Source organism: Centrocercus urophasianus, unplaced genomic scaffold (assembly GCF_019232065.1).
Source record: "Centrocercus urophasianus isolate 14NV4802_14NV808 unplaced genomic scaffold, USGS_Curo_1.0 seq_30, whole genome shotgun sequence".
Taxonomy (NCBI): Eukaryota; Metazoa; Chordata; class Aves; order Galliformes; family Phasianidae; genus Centrocercus; species Centrocercus urophasianus.
Window position 1 is genome coordinate 6,801,112 of NW_024884867.1, and position 22,313 is coordinate 6,823,424.

Sequence of the window (22,313 nt, forward strand, 5' to 3'; positions counted from 1 at the left end):
AGGGTTGGGGGAGAGGAAAAAGGAAGAAGCAACGTGTAAACACAACAAACACCAACTTCCCAGCCCTTACAACACCTTCATGAATCATTAATCCATGCTACTGACAGATCAGAGGAAGTAGGAAATAGTCCTAATGTAGTACATTCAAAACACAAATTAAAGTACATGTGCTGCCCCTCTCCCAGGTTCCCCCTCTCATTTTCTGTGATCTGCGAGTTTGGGGCAGACGTTGGATCCATCCATCCATTCATTCAGAACCCCACATACATCATCTCATTCTGTTTGCAAGCTTTCTGCAAGTCTGCTGTTTCTCTTCTTGTTGAATATGCCTCCCATCTCCGCAAGCTGTCTCACCACCTTCACCAGCACTCCCTGCACAACCAGCTCCATCCCAAAATCTTCAAGTCTCTTGCTTACCATTTCTTTCAAATCCAGGTTAAGACACGGCTTCTCCGTTTCTCATGTGCGCATTTACAGTTCAGAAGTAAGTCATTAACATGCTGACACATCACTAACACTGACAAAATGCCCACATGCCTTTGACTAAGAAGTCTGTCAACTTAATGTTCATCTCAGTCGCTGCCTGTGTCCGGACAGTCTGCCAAAGCAACAAAACTAGTAACGTTCATTCAGCAAAACAAGAACAAATGCTTTTCTTTAGAATAATAAAAAAAGGAAAATCCCTGAAAGGAACTGCGAAGAATATACAAGAGATCATTACATCTTCAAGGAGCCAATTAAAACTGGAATTTAAACACAAATAGTTTAAAATGTTCTCTATTACATTCTTCCAAAATACTAAACAAAAAGTAGAGCATCAAAAGAAGGAAGTGATTAAGAACCTATTCTCAAAATAATTATTATTTTTAGTTCCCATGGGAGCAAAGTACAAACCCAGCTTGAGGTCATAAGTGAAACGCCTCTACCCTTAACGAGAGAAAACAGCATGAAGCTGACAACAATATTTAGATACTAGTCCAAATTCAATTACTTGGAACAACACTGCGACTGAAAGCAGCAGCCTAACTGAAACCCACCTCCAGGCTTTAAAGAAGCAAAGCAAAGCGAAACAAAGAAAACAAATTCATCTCCCCAGATAACCGCTATCTGCTGTTGCTGCCAGCTCCCCAGCTGCTCGACCACCACAACTCCTTCAAGGACACAGAAGGGCTTGCTGACCAGCTGCACATTCCCAACGTACCTGGGAGCACAGCTTTCCCAAACCTCGTTCTTCCTACAACCTCTGCTGCAGCTCCCCAGGAGCGCTGGCTGCAAAGGAGGGAAGCATCCCTGAGAAGGCACAGGCTGTGACAGCTACATCCCGCCATAGGCAAGAGCTGGGGGAGGCAGGGAACACAGCTCTCACTGCTGCCTCGCTGCCAGCTGCACCGCCTGCACTGCGCAGGACATGCTGGCTCACACAAGCAATGCTGAAGTATGAGACTGCTATCTTTATCAAACTCCAAGTGAGTGAAAACGGCTCGATGGATAATGCACAATACAGTTCAGGAATTCAGAACTCTCATGTAGAGATCTCCATCTCCCAAAACCAAACACCTTCAACCATAAGCCAACTGCAAAAGCTGCAGCTGCAGAGCCACCAGAGCTGGAAGCACCGTAGGACACAGCAGCCCCTATGAGCTTCAGAGGACCCACAGCTCTCAGAAGAGAAACAAGGCAGCCACTTCCCTGTGCTGCCGCTCACCTGCAATTTCTGGACACACCAAGAAAGGTCAGAGCCTGTTCCCAAGATTTTTGATAGTTTGTCCCAGCTCAGGACCTTTCTGAGGCAACGGAGATCCAAGCAGGCACATACACACCTGATCTGTCAGCAGAACACACAGCTCCACACATTTTTGAAGTTCCAGGAAGAACAGCTGTGTTCTAAAAGCAACGGAAAACCCTCAAACGTCACAAGAGTCGCAGCAAGATGCAAGAAACAGATGCCTGTAGTGAGGGCGTGACCTGATCTCCTTAAACACAAACACATTCGATTTTTAACTTTTTCTACAAGAAATTAAAAAGTGTCTTAGGAGAAGGTGTGCATTCTAACGCTCTACAAAGCAGACTTTTGCCCTGACAATACCTATTTCTAGTCAAAGCTCTACCCCTAAGAACCTCAGCGTTTTGGTTTAAATTAATAACGTCCAGAATAAAGCACTCCTGGCATACATAGGCAAGCAGTACCCATGGAGGCCTTTTCCCTGACTGTATGTTACAGGGACGTCTTCTGCTGATGATTAGCAATGAACACAATTTTAAGTGTATAGTTCACAAATATTATCTAACAGATCAGTTAATGAGTTAGTGAGTGATCTTATAGGGCACTTTAGTGACGATTTTGACCCAGCAGGGACAATACAAATCAGTAACCTTCTTCCTTAACAGGTACGGGGCACATGAGATGCCATTCAAAGCTGTTAGGATGACTTCAGAATTAAGCCAGTAGCCCTTTGTAATTAAAACACTGATAAACCATTCAATCCAGCTCCTCTAAAGGCAGTGGAAAAACTCCTGGTGACATCAGTAGTAACATGATCACGCTCTGACACCGTAAAACGACTTACAACAGAAGAATCCCCTGTTCTCCTCCCTGAAACCAGAGAGTTTTAAGATGGACTTTGGACAACATCAAGCCATGCGACACCACCACCCTCCACATTTGGACAGAAAAGGACTGTGTGCCAGCAGCACACAGGATGTGCTGGCTCATGCAAGCAGTGCTGGAGAAATATGTGACTTCCTTGTACAAAACCAGACGAGATTGGGTTGTCGTGGTTGTTTTTTCCTAGTACTAACGAGAAAATCATTATTTCAGGAAACATTGGTTTCTACAAAGAGGACTTTAAAGGCACAGAACAACTGATCTGCTGGAGGCTGCTCTGGACAGCTTATCTAGACAATTAATAGATGCCTTGCATAAGCATTAAACTAAAACTGCACAGGACAGCATAGCAGAAACTTCTTAGTTGTTTCTAACTCAACCTGCAGCTCCCTGGTTTTGATCTACCTCTGAAACCATCAGAACTGTGGCACGTCGCTATGTTTCCAACTTTTTTGTTCCCCATAGAAGTCACTAGGGAAAACTTTGCCTCCAACACCAGTTTGAAAAATCCCCTTTCCCCATTCAGAGAAAAATTAAGTTTGTACTGCACACCATGACACGCAAATGCTGCTAACAGAGGAGCTCCAGCTGGCATGTTATTTTGCAATTGTAGTGCACTAAATACTGCACAAGAGATCTGAAAAACACCCTGTGAGAGAGGAAAATCACCGCATGATCTCTTGCTTAAAAACAAGGAGACAAACAGTAAGACTGAATGCTCACAGCTACAAAGTGTGTGAATGAGAGTTAGAAGGGGGACAGATTTTTGACAGACCGCTATGTTCTGCACGTGCAAGCTTCATTCCCACCCTCTTTCACTTATTTTGGTATTTAGGGACAAGGAAAAGCTGTTGCTAGAGCTGACTGCAGCACAGAAGTTATTTTTTAGTTCTGCACTCACATAGCAGCACCTGGCCTAGATCTATCCTAAGTGGAATTCAAACATAAACCTCTGAGCGCCAGGCTCAGATTCCACAGGCCTGACCCTGCTGCCCAAATATATATTCTCAGCAAACACAGCAAAGGTACCTCGACATGCAGCCACCACAGACTTGCAGGAATAGCTTCTCATACAGACGATATGTATCTTATGTCATATAGTTGAAAGCAAATGTTTTTTCATACGTGAATCTTGTACATTCAGTTATAGGAGCAAACTACAGAAGTGCACTTTGTTGTGGGTTAACAGATTCCCACCAACTTTGTGCTGGAATATCCTTTTTGCCTTGATAACTCCTATCCTAAAACTCCCTTCTTCTGCATTTGTTTTCCAATTCCTTCCCATACGTGGCCATTCAATCTTTTGAGGTAGACTAATTTTTCTTTTAATAGTAAGTGATGGTAGAGACTCTTAATCAATAGAAAAAAAAATCTGACTTGATATTACAGTAGCTGAATAGATTAAGCTGTTCAGCAACCTAGAAAAGGAACTCTTTGGCTTCTCCCCAGCATTTTTTGCAGGAATTGGTTTTAGTTTCTTTTTTAATCTCCAATCAGTTTTGCTGGGGAGCTGGACCTGTAAGCTCAGCTCCGCAAGGGCCAAAACTAACAATATTTTCCCAAACAAAGGTTCATTCAGAGAATCAGATTATATGCATTGTTTGCTGGACCAGAGAAGCAGGCAAGTGAAACACACACTTTCCTCCACTGAGCAAGTCTGCAGGACTTGCATGGAGGCCACACTTTCACATCCTCAAGTTCATACCTACAAAGTTAATCCCAATTGCAGCCTCAGGACACTAATCCCAGCCAAGCAAGCATCATAGCTGCTCATTTTCTTGAGGTTATAAAGTTCATCCTCCCTACCTGGAATCCTCGTGCAGCAGCAGATTCCAGGCTGAGGAGGGCTTTCATCCTGCCCACACTCCACAAATAGGGGCTTCATGCTGAAGTTGCATAAAACATTCTAAATCAACCAAACACTCCCATAGGTTAATTCTTCTCCATTGAAAAATAATACTTTGGTCAAAGGGCGTAAAAGGCACAAATACTTTCTGTCTAAATACATCATTTTCATGACTGAAACATTTAAAAAAGTGATTAGCTGGAATTGCAACACCTGCCAGGGACGCATTATTTAGACCTCTTGCACCCAGGGATGCACCTCCTGAAGAGGAACAGCAAAGTAAGAGATCAGTTACACCACAGGAGCAAACACTCCTTGCTAAACAGACACATTACAAGCCTTCATTTATTCACCTTAAAAACATAACATTTTAAGTCGGAAAGCTAATCTGCCTAAACAAAGGCTCGTGGGGTCAGGGCTCCGACAAAGAACACCTCTCCACTGGCAGTGAAAAGCACAGCTCAGCACTGCTGGGTCTGAGCACTGCCTGGTGCTGTTCCATGTCTTCCTCAGCAGGAGCAGCACAGAGTCCCACGTTTTGCACACACTGCTGTATCTACGCTGCCAGCTTTTCACTCTCCATTAGGTCAGTCGAGCAAAAGGGGCTTGCACTGCAGTTTTAGCCAAACATAACACAAGCAAGAGCTGCTCCAGGAAGGCTTGTGGACAGCTGGAAGGACCACTGGAGAAACGCTGAGACAGCACGGGCTGAAGGGGAATAAAGGCCAGCACAAATCTCCAGACCTGCAGGCTGCGGCGTCCTTCAGCCAGTGTCTATTTAGAGACTCAAAATATTTGGATAGTTTCTGTTTCCCAGTTTAAAAAAAAATTACAAAGAAATCAAAGGATATTTCCAAAAATGTTCCCACTTCTCAGATGTTCACCCAATACGGTCTCACTTCACTACAGAACTGGAACAGCAAAAAGGAGAGAAAAACTTCATAAATAACAGCAATGATGCTTTGGTCAAAATACCAAGAAACTGACCCTGCTGTCACCATCCATCGCTCTCCTTGCAGAGCAAAACCTCTCCTTGATCCTCGCCATACTTCACCCATCTACAAAGATCACATACTTCACAAATATCAAAGCTTTTCAGGACATCATGCACTTGAACTATTAAATATCAAGGCTTTCTTTAAAGAACCATCAGATGCTCTCATGTAAAGAACGCTTCAGTGTTTGGTCACTGAAGACAGGAGAAGCAAGCAGTCCTGACTGTTCTCTCACTTGGCTGGAGAGCTCAGACAAAATAGGATCAGTTTGTATCTTTTTCTGCCTTTACAAATAAACATTAAAATAACGTGGGTTTTCTGAACTATTTCTGGTGTCTGCCAGCAACACCTGCATTGCTCACATAACTGTAGTTAAGAATATCAGACCTTCCCTCAGAAGAAAGCAGCGCAAACACAGTGAACAGTAAAAAAATCTTACAGCTAAGAGCCACAAAACTTTTGCAGCAATACAGACGTACATTTAAAAAAAAAAAAAACAAAACAGTCCTCCATAGGAAATTGCTCTGATTTTTGTTTAAATAAACACTGCCACCCAAAGTTCCTATTTTGGTACGAAATGACAATCTGTCATTTATTCTGGCAGAAAAGATGGAAATGTGGAGAGCACACAAAGTGAAAAGTACCACCACTTCTAAGTATTCTGTTTTTTAAGGCAGTGGATTTCAAATCTCTATTGGAACTGAACATCAATGCATGCTTATTATGTGGAATTTAATGATAACTCAATAAAATGATACTTATGGTAGCATATTCAAACACTAAAAAAGGCAAGAAGCATCTGAATTCTGAAATCTGAATACTGCATGTATGTATATATATTGCTTGTGATCAAAAGGTTTAATTATAGGCTCACATGCAATTTTTTCCATATCCTAAGTCTCTCTGCCTGTGCACAGAATCATGGCACGCAGCACATCTCAAGCATTAAGCACATTGCTGGCCCCTAATGCTGTTTACTTCTCAGTGCCCATACTTGAATGTACTGGTTATTATTTAGGGTTAACAACAAGGCCACTCAGAGGTTTCTCCACAGTGCTTTCATTCCCATTCTGCATTGGAAAACTGAGAAATGGACCTGTTAACATTTCATTAGCCACTTCTCCGCTCAGCCAGCTGAGGTGTTTTTGCTTCCAAAGCCACGGCTGCCCTTCTCTGTCCCCTGCAGGCGATGAGCTGCCACCTCAGCAGCTACTGGATACATGGAAGACTCCAGTCTGACCACGCTTAAGAGCAGTTTCACAGGTCAGAGCACTCAAGTGGTACATGGGCAACAGCCTCACCAAAGAATGCAAGGCCCTGCTACAAACCTTCGGGTAGCAGCATTTTTCAAAAACGACTAGAACCCTTTTTTCTTTACTTCAATATGGGCAAGACATTTTATTAATGGAACAGACTGAACTTCTTTTAACAATTTCTCATCCAAAAATCATTGGCTTAAATATGAGAAAGTTCAGATCAAGCAGTTAAACAACAAAAAGTGTGGTTACACAGCTGGAATTAGTGGGCAGCATAAGAACAGAAGGTGCTACCAGAGCAGCCTACAATAATTGCTGGGTAAGAGGGTGGAAAGTCAATTTCTTTTAATGTTTGGTAGCTTTTTTTTTTTTTTTTTTTTTGCGGTGCAGCTTAATGCTTCATGTTTTAAATGACTCACCCTTGTAACAAAATGAGCACGTTATCTCTGTATTCAAAGCAGTAAGCATGAAGCCTGCTCAGAGAATGCCAGCAGCTGTTTACTGCCTGCAAGCTTCAGGGCAAGAATTGAAGGCAACCAACTAGAGTTGCACAGCTTCAAACACAGCCTCTTTTCTTTTGCCTTTCTCACTGGTACCAGGATTGCACACAGTCAGTGCTGTGCCTGGGGCCAGGATGACCAGAAAATGAGCATCCAGCATCATCCACCAAGTTGTCAAAACTATTTTAGTGCAATCAGCTGGAGAACTTCCATTTAGGGAACATTTATTCTTTGCCCGAAAGGAGAAAGAGACACCATCAGCCTTAAAGCACCTCGTGACTCTAACGTGCAATGGCCCACCAGTGACTTCACCCTGATGTGCAGCAGCGAGGACTGTGATAAAAGCCAGATTCTTTGCTGCACTTTTCTCTCCAGCAGCTTTCTTTTCAGCTTCCTCCTTGATGCACACTTCCCTGTCAGAAAACAATCACAACACTCAGGCACCCTTTTCCTCCCGTCTTTTCCTTCTCTTCATCCTCTCTGCTGCTCAAGGATGACTTACAAGTTCGGTGAGGCAAAGGAAGCACCCTGTACCTATCTAACAAGATTGTTCTGCCATGAACTTTCCTTACAAAAATCTCTGCTGGGAAGCAGAGGAGCTTTCCCTGCTGTCAGCAGCTGCTGTGATGACCAGCAGCATGTTGCACTGATAAGCATTTCAACAAAGGGCTTCACACACGATCAATAAACTTGCTTTACACCACAAAGAGCTCTTGTCAAGAACAGTGATCAGGAACCAGTGCTGCGCAGAGCCCCTTCCTTCCCAATTATAAGGATAGCTGCTGGCAAGAACCCCCTTGTACAGTGCTAGGAACAAATGTGTCATGATCCTTTTGTGATTCAGCCTGGATTAATAGACTGATCAAGGTGTGATAATCTAGGACCTTGTTTTAAGCACCTAAATTGTGGTTCAGAGACTGTTAACACGCAGAGCGCCTGAAAAACCCAAACAAACCCTATCAGCACAGGGGATCAGCACAGCTCTCATACCTACAGGAGAAGTGTTTACCAGGCACAGAAACTCAAAACCGGCACTTCTGCCACACTGGATAATGTAACATTCCCTGCACAACATAGCCAGCCTAAAAATACACTGCGAGTCTTCAGGGATCTTGTTCTGAAAATGACTTAAGTGTTTTAAAAAGAAGCGGCGCTCCCCACCTCTCCCCTTGCAAAACAAAGCTTTCATACTATCTGTTTGCAAGCAGCTCCCTGCAGCACGAGGAGCACCAGACTTGTTACCAAATTCAGTTACTACAGACTTGAGCACATGCAGCTTATTGAAAGCTCACATAAAAGTTAGAGCAGAAGCTACACAAAGGACAGAAGCAGACGAAAGGCACAGTTGTGTCACTATTAAGGCCACTGAAAGATCAAAAAAATCCCACAGAAAGATAATGCAGGGAGAAAACTCTTTCCAGAGTTAACATAAAACAGACCAGAATGAGAAGAAAAGGAGCTTGGGGGGGGGGGGGGGGGAAGAAAGGCATCTCTAAAAGGCCATGTAGACTTCACAGAAAAACACTTCTGTTGGAACTAAGTGCAAACCAATGCTTTCTCAATAACTCCACCAACACCAGAGGCACTCAGTGGTGGGACCTGCAAAGCCACAGCTCCTCTTGGCCCCACTGCAGGACCCTGGGACACCCCTGGGAGCCACCACAGAGCTCACAGCCTCGGGGGGGGGGGCTGGGCAGGGAACAGGCCTTCATCTCCAGGCCAGCAGACAGCAGGCTGTGGAAACTTCCCCAGCTCCCTGACAGGCTGTGTAAGTGAGCCGGGGCTGAATTAAGTGGGACACGAGGCAGAAGCGTGCTAATGCTGATGACACGGAATCCGTGTCACTTTTCCCACACGGCTCTCGTTGCCAATTTAGGATTGGACAGGCTGAGGGAGAGTCCTGGAGCCCTGGTTCCCACACGGGGATGTTAAGATCAGACCGGGCCAAGAGAATGTGAAACACTTTCAAAGCCTGTCAAAAAAAACCAAGTAAAAATGAATGCAATTTGTTCAGCAATAAACTGCTGAAAACTGGAAGGCTGAGAAGCATGGGAATGCCAAGAAGTTTTCAGGATGCTCAGTGCACTGAGAAAATGGAGCACTATTGCTGCTCAGAAAGCAAACTCAAAATCCTCCCCCACCTCCTGTGTCTCCTTTAAGGGAAGCAGAAAGACAAATTCAGAGGCATTGAAAACTGAACGCTGGCATCATTCAAGAAATAAGTCAGCCACTAGGGTGAATAGGCAGGTCATAGCGGTTATGATACAATGATGTTTCCAAGCTTTTGGAAAAGTGAGGAAAGATGAGAACTGTTGCTGAGTGCATTGCATTTGGGAGGGGAAGAGCGTCCTGGGGCACAGCAAACCAAGTCAGTTTGCACAAACACAAATCACACAGGAACAACTGCCAGCAGCACCAGACAAGCAGGATTCCCTCTGCCCCGACCTCCCAACAGTCACTCCTGGTCAGCAGGATTGCACAGGATCCCAGGACAACAGAGCTCTTCCAGCCATTCAAATTTTCTCTCCTTAGAGCTATATACTAATCAGGAACAGGAAGTTTGAAAGCAGCAGTTTAAAGCTTTTCTGTACTTCCTGCCTCTCCAGACCACATGCAGGCAGCCCTCCAAGTGGCATTTCTTATAAAGCCATCCCTTTGCTCACAGGAACCACTGTGACCAAATATCCCTCAGCACAACAGTCCAGACACTTGCCCATCATTCACCCTCACACTGGTTAAGACACAGTTGGACGAATGATCCCCTTGCCAAGGACACATCTTCAAAGAGTCCCACATGGTTTATGTCCCAAAGCAAGCAGTGCCTTCCCAAGCAAAACAATTACAATATCAGCCCTTTCCTGAACCCCACTACAAACAACCTCTACTGCAAAAATCCTCCCTCACCAAACGACCCTCCCCCATGACTCTTCTTCAAATCATGTTTTTTCCACGTGCAAAAAAATCACAATATAACAGCCTCAGCCTTCGCTTTGTAGAGTTCCTTGGAGTGCTCAAATTAAATAACCTGTCACACATTTGCTGGTGTAGGGAAAACAGTCTCTAACCTTCCTAGGAGCTGTGTCCCCATTTCCAAAAGCTCACTGTACCCACACAGGCTACAACCACCACATGCAGAGATCAGATCCCAAACCTAATAATGCAGCTCATAAAAACTGCTAGTAAAAATTTAGGCTCTTTAAGCTCTGCAAAGACTTTTACTGGAGATCCAAGTGTTCTACTTGTATGACTGGATACTGAAAACAGATGGGATGCATGCTGGGCTTTTAAACAGAGCTTTCACTGAGCAACACTTTATTAGAAACAGTAATTAATTGGCTTCTATTGCAGATTTGCACACATCTACTCGCAGAGCCTCGAAGTTGAACTGTGCTCTTTGATAATATTTGCTGATTTGATAAAGCAAGTGAAATCTAATCACGTGGTTCCTTAGAAGGGTTAACTATTTCACACTGCAAGACAGAACAGAACTCAGGAATGCCTCTTGTTCCGATGCAGTTTGATTACTCCTTCCCCTTCTTTACAGAAGGAATGACTCAGATCACAGAGGCATTCAAGTCACACACATACTGGCTGTGCTTTCATAAAGCAGAGGAATAGCCAAAACCTTCAAGCAGCCTCTCAGGGAAGGCAGCCGAGCAGTAGGCTGGTATCACCAAGAGCAGCCACACAGCAACACACACTGAACTTATCTGAAGTTTCCAGAGGCCAAGTGCCACTGACATGTACTGTCCTGTGCTGCCCAGAAAAAAAACCCACAATGTTTCTGAAAAAAAAAAAACAAAAAACCTACAACAAAATGAGCGTGCTTGAAGGCTGCAGCTTCTGTAAGGCAAAAGACAAGCCTCTTATGAACAAAGATAAAAGGTTAGCAAACAGTGAAAGTGCTGCCTGGAATTTTGTCACTGCTGATACTACAACAGCGTCTAGCTGACTGCAGTCCTTGGCAACAGATGTCTCCTGCCTTACCATAAGGGCTGTATGAACAGCCATATGGGTCAGGCCAAAGGTCCCAGCACTCCAGCAGCAGCCACAAGTTTTTGGGAACAGTGAGAACAGGACAAGCACGTCTGCGTGACGCTCCCTCCAGTCCCCAGCATGCTCCCACTCCCTCCAGTCCCACATGCTTCCCATGTTTCTGCTGAGGGAAACTGGTAAAAGGCAGGAAAGCCCTGCTGTCACATCTCAGGCAGTCCAAGGACAAACCAAAAACGTGGCTCTGTCAATTACCAGCTGGGTCAGGAAACCAAGAGCTTAAATCAGCTCCAATTCATGCAGTGGGTTAACTGAGTGCTCTGCATACCTTGACTCAGTGCACATTTCTGAGAAGTTGGACTTTTGTAAACATTTCTCAGTTGTTAAGGGAAATGATATTTATCTACTCTCTAAAAGCACATAAGAAGAACTGCGGTACTTCTTTCACTACGTCTATAGACTCTTTTATTCATACCTGGGTGAGTTGAATGTGTATTGATTTAGCAGCTCTTTGCCTGGAAAAGGGAGGGATAATGGCATTCTTAATAGACAAGAAGCACCGCAGTGACTGCTGCAACAGATTCAGATATCCCAGTGTTTGATAGATTGCTGCAGGCTTCCAGCTATTTCACAATGTCTGCTTTCTATTTTCACAGTTTAGGTGTCAAACATGATTGCTAAGCACCTAAAATAAATACAGTTTCATCCTTAGGGATATTTTTGTCTTTGGTCAAATGTTTTCCCCCATCTCATCACTAGGTTCATTTGAACTAAGGCTGTAATAAATAATGAGAACAGGCAAAGTATTCCTCTGGCTCTGCAGCAAATCAAACTATTTCACAATAATACCAAAATCCTTTGATTTACTTCTTCCTTCCTAGAAGTGCTATATCCTCAAACCCAAAAAAGTCATTTCTGTGTGTGTTCCCAGGCCATCCGTTGTTCCCCTACTATAACCTTCAATTTTCTTTCTCAAAAGCTGCATTAAAGAGCAAAAGAAAGCAGACCATTCCCTCTCACTGCCTTCCCACATTCGCCACACCACCACCTAATTTTCTGTTCCAGCACTCTCACCCTCCATCCCGGCAGGGACAGATGTTTACCAAGCAAATAGAAAGCTGGACTAAGCTGTAATATCCGTGCAGACATTAATATGCAGGAGTTCAAAAGTATACAAGGAAACATTTCTACCTTTGTTGAACACTCCATGCAATGAGCTAACACGAACAGAGTGGTAGGTAACATTCAGGTCCTTACGTACTGCTAACATACCAACAAATTTCACAGCCCATTCCTGAACTCCCAGCTCAGCTTAGCTGAACTCAGACCTTGTTGTGTTGCCTTTTGCACAAACGCAACAAACTATTCTGCTACAGACAGCTCCCACCATCACTACCATCAGCAGACTTTGACTTGCCATGGATAAGCCTGCTCATGTTCAGGTACTCCTCACAGTAAGCAGAAACCAAACATCCTAGAAAATTAATTATATCATTCTTTGCTATGGAAAACGTGGCAGCATATAACAGCTCTGGCCACTGTTTGGTACATCAGAAAAACAGGACCTTCCACTGGCCTCTTCCCATTTGGCACTTCCGTAACAGCTGACAGGGCCAAAGCCCAGGTATTTCCTGTCTCCAACATGCTACAAAGTCATTGCTCTCAATAACTAATACAGGCTACATCAAGCGTCATACCAGAGCACCAAAAGCAAAGGTCTGCATAATGAGAAGATAATAAAGAGTGGCCAAGGACTTCAAAGAAGGATCACAAGGAACTGAGCAGCTCTTCCACAATTCACATTCCATTACTCCCTGCCCCTTTGGAAATGATTTCATTTGTGACGATAAATAACAAAAAAATTATCAGCAGCCAAAAATCTGTGTTCAAGATACAGACGGAACATGTTTCGCTGAATAGCCTGTGCTGGCTGCAAGCACACTCACATGAATGTACAGTTGCTAGATGGTAACCAAATGCAGTGGGCCCAAGTTATTTTTAGGTCTACTGTGAAGCCCCAGTGTCACTTCATTCCAACTGCTGCTGTCCAAAGACACAAAAGTACATCACGCAGGCGTGGACACTGTACCACCAGTCCCAGTATGCTGATCTCATCCTGCACTAGGATTTTATGGGATGAGAACTTTGCCAAGGTGATAAAGCCCCTGGCAGGGACATGGCAATGCAGACAAGAGCAATGTTTTTGACAGCTGGCTCACATGGGAAACTTGTGGCTGCCACACTGAGGAGCGGCTGCATTCTCTGCAGCCCTGCTGTGGGTCTCAGAGCCATGCACCTCAGCTGCTGTGTCCTTGAACTGCCACAGCACAGCACCGGTTACTGTGAGACCTTGAAGGAAGAGAGAGTAAACAAAGTGGCAGAGGGAAAAGGAGGCCAGGACTTTGAGTAAACATCCCATGCTGGAAAGTTCTGAACACAATGAAAGTGGCAGATTCTGGTGGCAAAAGCATCCTCCAGGTCCCTGAATCTTGTTAGACAGAAATACTGTAAAAGGAAAAAAAAAACCAACCCTGCTGGTATACAAGGACTATCAGACTTCAGTGCTGGAAGAATCAGTGAAAAGAAAAGCCCTTATCCTGTTTACGCATGGTCCTGCAGATCTGATCTAAGTACAAGATGTACTGCAAACTGCAGGACTGAAGAGTAGCCCAGCATGGCTCTCCCACTCAGCCTGCCAGGTCACAGCCTCGGGACCAAGAGCCTGTGTTAACCACAGCTGTTCAATGACAGTTCACGCGAGCTCTCACTCCTTTAGAAGGATACCACAGGAAGCAAGCACAGCAGAAGACCTCACAAGCACAGTGCTGAGACTTGCAAGCTGCCACCTTCCCCCTAGATTTGCAAGACTGAAACATAAACAACACAGCTGCTGTTTCACTTCCAACACTAATAATGGCAATCCTCTTTCTCAAAAGGGCCAACCTATTACACAACAACAGGGCCACTTGGATCTTCCCCTTACCCCCTTGGTCACCCACAAGGCTCAGCTCTGCATCTCATTCTTACTCACAAGCCACTCCCAGAACAAGCAGATTCCACTGAACTCCAGCAAAGACAAGACCACCCTTTTATTTTCCAGCTGAGGTGGGAAGATATCGTTTTGTGCTCGTGCAGAAACAAAACCAAAACGAGCATCAGATTCCTGTACTTGTACAAGGATAGCTCCCTTTGAAACCAAGTGGGTAGGTCTCTCAAGCTTCCTTCCTTCTTCTGTTTCGGCTCTGAACCATTACCCCAAAATTCTGTGCTTCAGTTCCCACATCACTGATGGAAAGCACAGGGAAATACTGTTTATCTGCAACTAAAGAGAGAAACACAAACAAAACATGCAATTTATCTGCAAAGACATCCTCTGCTTGCTCTGGTGTGGTTTAAATGTACAAGAAAGATAACCTCTGGAAATGTAAAAATCTCCCATGACATTAAAAAAAACACTTCTCTCTGTACATAGCAAGGCATACCCAAATACAGAAAAAATACAAATAATAAAACACATTAAAATATAGAATAAAAGACTGCAATCACTGCTTCCATGCAGCTGAACTACAAGTAGAGATGAGAAAGCCTGTAACTGTGCATCAGTGCTGTAAATAACGTTCTGATGATCAAAAAGCTGTCTGACAAAACTTTAAACGAGCCATTAAAATTTGACAAGGCATTAAAATCTTTTTACACATCTCAGGAAAAGCTTTCTCCTCATTAAGTAGAAAGCTTAGCTACTTAAACAGCTGAATCCTTTTTCCAATAGCATCATGCTATGTCACAAAACACATCGTGTCAAAAGGGTTATCTGTAGGTCAGCGGAGGTCTGGCCTAAACACACTAACATATCACCAATTAAACAACACCAGATTCGAACACCCTGCTCTATGAAATCCAGGTGGTGATCTGCAGGTGCTCCCTGTCTGTTCTGTCACCTTTTGCTTTATAGCTCAGAGAGAATGAAGCAGATTTGCTGCCAGACTTGCTCATCTCAACCTGGGCTTTGTACCTTCAGCGTACAGTGGGCATGGGCTGGGAGCTGCAGCGCTCCCCTGCTCTGCCTCTTGCAAAGGGCATCAAGCAGGGATGTTTTGGCTAACTTCTCAGGTTGCCTGGCCAAGGGAACCATTTGGCTGTGATGTGGGTCTGGACAGCTTCCCTAGGTCCTGTCCACGTCCAGTCCCATTTTCTATTATTCATAGGAAAGCACAGCTGACAGCCTGAACAGTGTTTCACAAAAGTAACTAACTGTTGCTAAATTTGCTCCCAAATAGCACTCTGGATTTGAACACCTTAAAGGTCAAACATAAACCTACTCAAGAGAGATGGAATCACAATTGCCCTGCAGCCAAACCTTCACACTGCAACTGAACAGCCAGCGCCCCATTTCACACACTCCTTTCCCACTTCCTCCTCAGGGGCTTTAAGCTTGCAAGAGACCTGTAAGAAATCATCACATGCATGAGAATGACAGGCAGATGAACTATCCCTATGTGAGTTTGAGCAGCCAAACCATCTGCTCAGTCCAACACCCGCTTAGCGCAATGAAAGCGAGCCCAGCAGCTGCTGTGCATCAAGCCAAGGGGAGCAGACAAGAAGCCCGCAGAACGCAACCAGTCGCCTGACAGCACGGCCCTGCAGCCATCTGGAGAGCCACGTTCACCTTTTGTGCAAGTTTCTCGTACAGAAAGGGGTCGTGCCTCGCTTGGCGGTGAAGTGTGTGACAGCTTAAGGAGGTGGATGCCATTTAGACTTCCAAGTACAACAAAACACTTCTCCACAGGGGAAAAGGCCAAACTTCTCTATGCATAACAGGATTTTTCTAGGAATAAAAAAACAAATAACAGAAAACAAAAAAACAGATATTCCAGAGGGGCATGGTCAAAAACAGACCTGAGAATCCTAAGCTGATGTCTCGGCTGTCCAAGCTTCCTTGGCAGTGGCACACACCACAGCCCTTTCTCAGGCAGCACGGTGCTGCTCACAGCCCCCGTTTCCCGTGAGCAGGTGCTCCTCACCCGCAGGCCAGCAAGTGCCAAAGGCAGTAAGCAGCACGCTGCTTTCCCAATGCATTTAGATTACTGTTAAAATACCAGCCTGGTTTTATTACCCTGTAATCTGCATCTGCAGCTCCCCATCAGCTACAAGGCAATGCCTTTTCTAACAGGTGTCACTAAGCTGCAAGTCTTTTGCCTCATTTCCTCCTAAATCTTCTGTTTGTCTCCTTGCCTTTATTACTTATCTTTGTAGCTGAACTGTCACCTCTGATACAGATTCCTTCTAGGTTCCCATGATAGATCACTGCTCAACTTTATGCCTCTGTTTCCCCTTCTCAAAAGGCTGCTGTACACACCTGGCTTTCTGCAGTGTCTTTTCCACTTTCGTTAAAGAGAAAGGGAAAAGTAAGCAGTTAGCTGATTTATCTAAGATCAACAAGCCAGAAACTAAGGGCCAGAGAAAGGCTTTGTGTTCATGTCACAAAGCAAATAAGCTGCAGCAAACGCATGCTAAAACATTTCCGATGGCCATTACTGCCTGATTTACAAAGAGATGCCTACATTAATTTTACTGCAAGTAGCATAAAGACAGCATGTTTCACATTCAAAACAAATAACCAGAAACAACCCTCCAGCTCCCTTCTGAGTAAACAAACATATTTTGAGAAGCCCACGTTTAGAATTTCTGTTCTAGCAGTAAAACTAGCAGAACTGATTTCAGGAAAGCCTAGCTTTTCCTAACCCTGTTTTCCCAGCCTTCCTGCTTCAGAAACTGTGACAATAGTGTAACTTCAGCTTGCACTAAAAACAATCAGATTCAGAATTTTCCATCACTGTCTGGAACACAAAGAACCAACTCTATTTTCTTTGGAGGTCACTGAAACAAGTACTTTTTCTAAGCATCTATAGAATTGTTTTATACATATTTTAAAGATTTCCTTCCCAGAGTGAAAGGAAAGTTTATAGGACAGCTGTAAAATATTTCAATAGCCATCAAAGAGTTCAGAAAGCTCGCCTCTTTCCTCAGAAGTAGCTTAGAAGTTTTGTCTTTAAAGAGACTGTTCATGCCTGTGACGGTACAATATCAAAGGACAGATGAGGAAAACTGTAAATGCAATTAATTTCTGCATACAAAGGAAAGGAAGTAGCTAGCATATAGCCTACGGTCTGTTAATTAAAAATGAAATAACAGATTAGATCCTAACTGCTCCAAGCTTCTAAGCTGATCAGCTTTGTTGTTTTGTTTTAGAGAGACAAACCTTTCTTTCTCATAGCAAAAGGAAGCAAGGCAGCACCAGAGCAGCCCTCGCACTCCCCCTGCTCCCATTTTATTGATAATATCGTTGTATCCCCTTCCTGTTTTCATCTCCACGACCTCTATCACCACTATCGTGCACTGTGTGCCTTTAACTTGGCCCTTCTCATTCATCCAATGCACTCCTCAAAGATCCTTGTAATTTTACTGCAAATCTCAGGCAGCCTCCCACCCCACACCTTGTCCTCTCACTCCCCTTTCTTTTCAAGAGATCACCCAGCATCATGACTAGGGGAAAAATTCCACTCCTACAAAACATCTCACAGAGCTGACTGTCTTTCAAGCCTTTCAGTTTCTCTGCAAATTTAGAACACTTTTCTGGCATTGCAGAAATGCCTGCCCATAAGCTCAGTGGAGCTACACAGCTCCATTACACCTCCCACCACTTCCTACCTTGCAGCAGCTGTGGGGACCCCTTTGTTTAAGGCTCAGGGATACAAAGACAGATGAGCAGCTGCTGTACCATCAGCCCTGCCTTCCAAGAGTGGAGAAATCTTTTTCTCCCAACATGGAAGAGTAACAAACAAGAATGATTCTGTGAACTACAGAAGGAGTAGATAGAAGTTCACGAGGAAAGCTGAGAAATTGGGATTTTTTTGGCTTTAATTCCTCTTGCCATTCAGAGGAAAGAAAGAAAAACAGGTAACCGAAATGCTGATTTCTGCTGCCAAACTCTACTTCATTCAAAGCCCACCATAATCACACAACACAAAATCCTCACAAAAAGAAATGCCAGATCTCGCAGTTCAGCCAAGAACTTGGCAATCTGAGGACACACAACTCCCCATTTCCCTATTTCAACAACCCAACAAAAATGATGGTTATGAAATTCACGTTGTATTTATGCCAGAAAATAAGATCTGTTCACTACTTGGGAACGCAGGACAAGAAAACTACAAGACAACACGCAGATGGATTGGTAAATCACAAGATGATATCAACAGCACGGTTTTTATAAGAAGTGCAATTACTGCAGACCACACCTCTGCACTGCACCCTACTAAGCAAAAAAAAAAAAACAAACCAAACCAAATGAAGAGCACAAGCCACCAAAAGCACCAGGCACAGAGCCTGGTGGAAAAAAAAAGGGTTGTTCCTGCATCTAAATCTGTCCTCGGAATTTCTCATTTCCTCCCAGGCATGCATAGCACTGAAGTCACCCAAATCTTAATTTTAATGAAGACCTTTTCACACAATCTCTATTAAATATTTACTTTGTCAAAACAAATGCATCTTTGAAATGAGCACAGCTCAGCAACCTTTCTGCAAACCTTTCTGAGGCTCAAGGTTGTCACGGCGCAACTCACCAGTTATTAAATAGAGCTTAAAAGCTTGTGACTATATCAAGCACTTGACTTAAGCAAGGTAATAGGCTCAGTAACACTGTCCTGATTCACATTATGCTCTGAACACAGCATACCTTACCACCCAGTGCTCATAACACAGCAACTCAATTCGAGTTAGGATTAATTTATGAAGTGAGCACAGGTGCATTTGTCAGAGTTGCTCCCACAGGTAGCATATAAAAATGCACAGATAAATTCTGGAAGCGTTTTATCTCCAAGCTGCTAGCACCATTGCCAAGAACTTCCCAAAGCACTCACTGTACGTGGAAACGTGCTTTAGAAACAAGTCAATCCAAAATGTCAGTCCTGCACCAAAGGGAATGTTTGTGGCTTACATCTACATAAAGCAACGGGGTCAGATTGCTGAAGAGGAGAGATGAGATCTAGAAATGACCTGGCAAGCTTCTCTAAAGCAAACTGATGCCACGGCTCCCACACTTCACACTCATGTTCCGTGCAACTTTAACAAGCAGGATCCAGAAGGTTTTAAACAAGTACCTAATGCCAGCACTAACACTCTTACCTTAAATACAACACCTGGCGTGCTCCTTAAGCTCTCATTAGAAGGTGAGAAGGTTCTGAGGCTACTTAATAATAAACAAGCCCACAAAGTCATTTTCATTTACCCTATCATGTCATACCGCTGAGTAAGATTGACATCAGCTGGCATAATTACACGTAACAGAAGTCTAAAAAGAAAGCCACCCACATTAAAGAACAACTCACACTCACTAATTCCTAAAATAAGGCTGGTGCTTTGTTTACACCATGTACGTGACCACACACAGCTGGCTGACCTGTTCCCTCAGCTGCATGGATCTTTTGCCTGGCAATGCAAGAGGGAGATCTGCATTTCTACACGCATATTTCAGATTCTGGATCTTACACTGCACGTTCCCAAAGCAGAGCTTTCCACAGGGAATTCTGCCACTCCCATATTCCAGCCCAATAGGGCCATTAATGGCTTGCAGTGTCCCTTCTTACAGCACATTTTTTCACCTCACAAAAGCCTTCAGCCTGGGTGCTACAAGGAGCTGGAAATTATTCTTCTGCTGAAGACGACAGCGCTGTAAGACAAAATTTGGAAAAATTCTTCTGTCCAAATCTCAAAAAAAGAGAATCAACCAACTTACATTACGATGTGCTATAATCAAAACATCTCAGAATATAGTTCAGTTTGGGAAAGTTATTTTTGAGTGATATAAATATTTGGATAAGTTTAAAGTTAGTAAGGGGTTCCAGTAAATTAAATATCAGGATTACATTTCATTTGATGTAATTTACGTAACAGCCATTACGGGCCACATAATTATTGGCATAGCTTCTCACTATTAGAAGGAACAATGGCAAAGGTCGTTTCCATTTTGGAAAGCATATTTTTTAAATCTTCATGTATAAAGCAGCCTACCCACTCTACAGCAATTGCAGTACGTGTGCTTCTTATGCACACAAAGATGTGCAAGGTCACACTGTTTTACAGCACTGAGATGAAAGGGCTGGAAGAGAAAAACCAGGGCTCTTCTACCTCCGCCAGCACAGTACAGTTACCACAATCAATCTCATGAAAAAACCTGGTGACATGCAGATAAAGCACAGCCCGCGTGACACCTGTGGTAAACTGCAGCGTTTATAAGTAACTTATTGATTTAGCAGATTGTTTTAATCTCCAAACTGTACGGCAAAGCATGCTCTGGCCATGTTTTCCTCTGTGAAATCTGAAATGAGGCTCTTCTGCCTGTGCAGATGGATACGTGACTGAGATACATAGGATGAAAATCAAAATCAGGTTAGCTTGTACTGCTCAAAGGCATGAGGGAATCACTTCCATCACGTTCAGAAACAGCTTCTTTTTTAATCATAAAAAAGCGTGGCACTTACTTAATAGAACAGAGCTATTTAAAACAAAAAAATATATTTCCAGCACAATTAGAAGAGGCCAGGCTATGCTACACATCCCCAAGTGGATGTGATTCAGCATAAATCTGACCATTTCCAATTTAAATCATCCTGACCTGGTAGAAAAACTTCCTTTCCTAGTTCATCAGTAAGACAGATAGATAACACAATTTAGTGCTTCTTTTTAAGACTTAAACACTGAGATATCAGCAATGGGTGTCAAGTGTAAATAAATACTGCACACACAACTCTGTTACTTCAACTTCCTTGTTTCTGTACTTAATGTAGCTATCAACCTGCTGCAGAAACACAACTTGCTGGCTCAGGCCCTTCATTGCTGGGTCTGCAACAGCCACAATGCCAAAAGGCACTTCTGCACCTTTCTGCTGTGGAATTATTTTCTTTTTTTTTCTCTAGTACGGGTTTCCATCCAGTGACAGCTATAGAATAAGTGTGCACATGATATCTGCATTTTTTGTCAGCAATGACAAAGATACGGCAAAGGTAACAATAACACCATCCCCAAGCCAACCAGAGCCCCTCAGACCAATGTGAAGCAAAGCAAAAGAGGCACTTGCTGTTCCCCTGAGTGCCGTGTGCCTCAAGGAGAGTACAGATCACAGCAAGCCTCAGCCTACACATGTAATAGAGGCCGGTGAGGAGATACACAGAAGCTGTGTCACTCGTGATACTTTTGGTTCCTCTGTATATTCCTCTCAGGCAGAATGGTTAATTTTTAGTGTCACATTTTTTATTCTGTTTTGTAAAAACTAAGATTTTATGAGCTTCTTCACATCAGTAATTAATAACCTGCTGGTACAAATTACCCAAGCAAGGTTACTTGCAGCTCTGTTTTCTCACTACAGGTACCAAATGGACGATTCTATTGTTTACTCTTCACTGAGCAATACCTTCAAAATAAATAAATTCTAAAACCAGAAGAAAAGTCCCTGTAAAATGGCAAAGAATAGAGACATCTGGGGTGGGCAAAGTTCAGCTTCAGCTAATATGGCTCCTACAAACGAAGATAAGTATTCCTGTTCATAACGCTCAAGGGAGTTTTCCATCATCCCTTCTAATCAACTTCCAGAATACGTTTAATAGAGAACATCAGACAGGATCGCGTTCTGTTCTATCGCGTGGAACAAAAGGTTCGGGCAGACACACATCCTTCCCAACACTTCTGATCCATCGCTCTGCCTCCATTTTGGAAGACAGACAAAGGGCCTAAATGTGAATGTAACATCTGAATAAATTGATGGAAAGCAAAACCGAAGTCAGAGCGCGAGGCGCCGATCAACCCAGGAAGTGCAGCGCTCAGCTGCAGCCAGCGGAACAAAGGAAACAATGACAGACTCTACTTTCTTGAGGCAGTTACAGAAAGAAAGCCGGGCAGAAAGCTCCGAGAGCAGTCCCCGCGTCACACGCGCTCCCTGCGAGGCTCTGCCTCGGGCTCCGGGCGCTGAAGGCGGCCGCTCACACCAAAGCCGGCGGCGACGCCGTGCGTTGCGCCCACGGCCGCGCTCCCACGGCGGGACGGGATCCGCGCGCCGAGCTCCCC

The 22,313-nt window shown here is 43.9% G+C and overlaps 1 protein-coding gene across 3 annotated transcripts in view; it reads right to left on the bottom strand.

The window, feature by feature from the left end:
• The window catches only part of LOC122165804 (MLX interacting protein), a 45,086-nt gene that overhangs the window by 22,128 nt on the left and 645 nt on the right, over nt 1-22,313 (bottom strand). The window lies entirely within an intron of this gene.